Consider the following 2,726-nt stretch of genomic DNA (forward strand, 5'->3'; position numbering starts at 1 on the left):
TGTGGTCCTGGATGATACATGAATTAGACAGAAAGTTAACACGGCAATAATGGCTGAGGGTAAGAGTGCTGACACTGAGCAGATTGAAAGAGAACATGGGAACAAACAGGAGATTGTCCAAAACTAAAGAATCCGATAATGTGATTGTGCTAAGTCGATTGACAACAACAGTGTTACCATTAGGGAGAGTGATGGTGATCGGGTCAATAAGTGTCGAATGGGAGAAACAAGATAAATTTGAGCAAACATGATGTGTGGTACCAGTATCAATTACCCAAGCATCATGAGGAACGGAGGGGTGCGCAATAGAAAGAACAGAACAAGAATTACCTTGGACGTGGGAAACAGAGGATCTCAGAGCCGATGGAGAATCAAATGTGTCAGTGGCCGGAACATGGAGCTGCGAGCTGAGGTAAGCAATAAGCTATTGAACTTGATCGGTGGTGAGAGAACTTGGCGGTGAAGATGATCCCATGGCTACTGCTGCCATAGGTGGTGAAGAGAATGAAGGGTTCTTGGGACGCTCAGAGGAGGAGATAAATTGATGTGTGGATTGAAGGGAGTGCTGGGCCGAAGTTTGTTGGGCCTGTGGTGTCTTAGGCCGGGGCTTGTAACCTGGTGGGTAATGCTTAATATTTTTGTATAATAAATTTTCGCAAGCGTACCGTGTCAAGTTTTAAGTATAAGGTGAGTGAGTATCGTCTCCATAGGGATTGGGTTTAGAATTGCCGTTAAGTACCGTGATTATTGTAACTTAACTTTATCTAGGCAACCTAATAAGATGATGATTAAGAACTAAAACAAAATAAATATAAGAAAATAAAAATAAAGTATCTATACACAAATGGTCTAGGGACTTGATTTCACTTTATTATTCCTATGTTCATCCTATTATGTAATCGCTAATCAATTCCATTCAATTCATTAATCAAGGCTCTAATGTCACCTCGCAACCTCTCTCGAGTGCCTCACAAGGAATTGTATTTAAATACCCAAAACAATATCCCTATTCGAAATGAATATTAAAACACAAATTAAGCTTCGCCTTTAGAATTAGAAAATAGGAATATTGATTGCATCTCGGCCTAACAACGACCTAAATCCTAATTTGATTATCTAACCGTTGATCTCCTATCAGTCTCACAACAACCTAGACTATGTTTCTCAAATCTAGATAAAGAACTCAATCTCTCTCGAGCATCAAATTCGCAATCTAAAAATCATCTAACTCATTGGCCAAATAAATTAGAAGCATTAAGCATAGAGAAACATAAATGAATTGAAAATGAAATGAAACTAACAATCAACAAAATATTCAAAACATAGTTCAAATAAAACTACATCAAGTCCTAGATTTAATGTCTAGCTCAACATGGAAAAATAGATGGAAGAAGATAAAACTCAATATCCATTGAAGAGCTTCCAATGACCTCCAAGATGAAGGATTTTGGCCTCCTTTTGATGTTTTCTTCAGATTTTTGGGCTCTCTTTCTCAAATGGCATCTATTTCCTTTTATACTACTCAGTTTCGGAGCTAGGGCTTCATACGCGCGCTGCAGTTTGCGTGAAAACGCGCTGCGGCGCACGTTTTTGGAAGAGGATCCCGCTGTTGCGGGCTGGGGCGCGCTACAGTACCTTTGGGTGCACTACAGCACGTGGGGCTACCATCTGGGCGCGCTGCAGCGCCCATTGGACGCGCTGCAGTGCGCGTTCCTGCTCTGGGCGTACGGGCGCACAGCGGGCTCGGGCGCGGACGCGCGTCCCATTCTAACTTCGCTTTCGTTTGCGCGCTGTAGCCCGCTTTCTTGCATTCCAAAGCCTCCTCTTTTGTGCCTTAAAGTCCTTTTTCGCCTCCTCTTGGCATTGATTCACAAGTTGGGCAAATAGTCTTCTTTTCTTCATGCAAAATCATCCAAGTTCGTATTTATTTATAATTCCTATAAAAAGCATACAAAAGACATTAAACTAACAAAAATGCTTGAAGACTTAAAAATATTCATGCTTGAAAGTACTTGATTTGTTGGTAGAAATACCCGTCATCAGTGGAAAACCATGTAACTGTTGGGAATGGTGTCCTAGAAGCATAAGATGTAATAAGATATTTATTATTTATTTAATAAAAAAGTTTATTCATTATTTTATGTGCATATATTTATGAATATTTTATGAATATCAATGAAAATTCCATGATTATTTATGTAACCTTAAACATTGTATATAAGTGTTATATACGAGAGGATAATGTTTAAGCATAATAATCAAAAAGTAATGTTCATAATGACTTTAATTAAAGTTCAGAATCTTTAATTAAAACATTATTAATACATGTCATTCCCATTTAGAATGGAACGGTGTTATCCGCACTGTTAATATGGTGAGATATTGAATGAGTGTATTTCGCATAATTAGATTATGTGGAACAAGGACACAGACACAATATGAATTTCTAATAATTCCGTTAAGTATAGAAATTCTAATTGAGTTTACCAATTGTCATATATATGATGGTCTTAATCCTGAGTTCTTAACAGACTCATATTTATGAATTTGTGTCTTTTGATTTACTCAGTACGGATTCTGAGATCCTGAATCATATTCCTTGTATTTTGGAGACATGATGAAGTAGGTAGCCGGGAATGTTATTACACGAGATGGAATCCATTCCTTCTTAAGAAAGAAGTAGATAAATAATTCTCTTGAGAGTTGATTCGGTACTTAGACCAGTA

Source organism: Morus notabilis, unplaced genomic scaffold (assembly GCF_000414095.1).
Source record: "Morus notabilis unplaced genomic scaffold, ASM41409v2 Scaffold101, whole genome shotgun sequence".
Classification (NCBI taxonomy): Eukaryota; Viridiplantae; Streptophyta; class Magnoliopsida; order Rosales; family Moraceae; genus Morus; species Morus notabilis.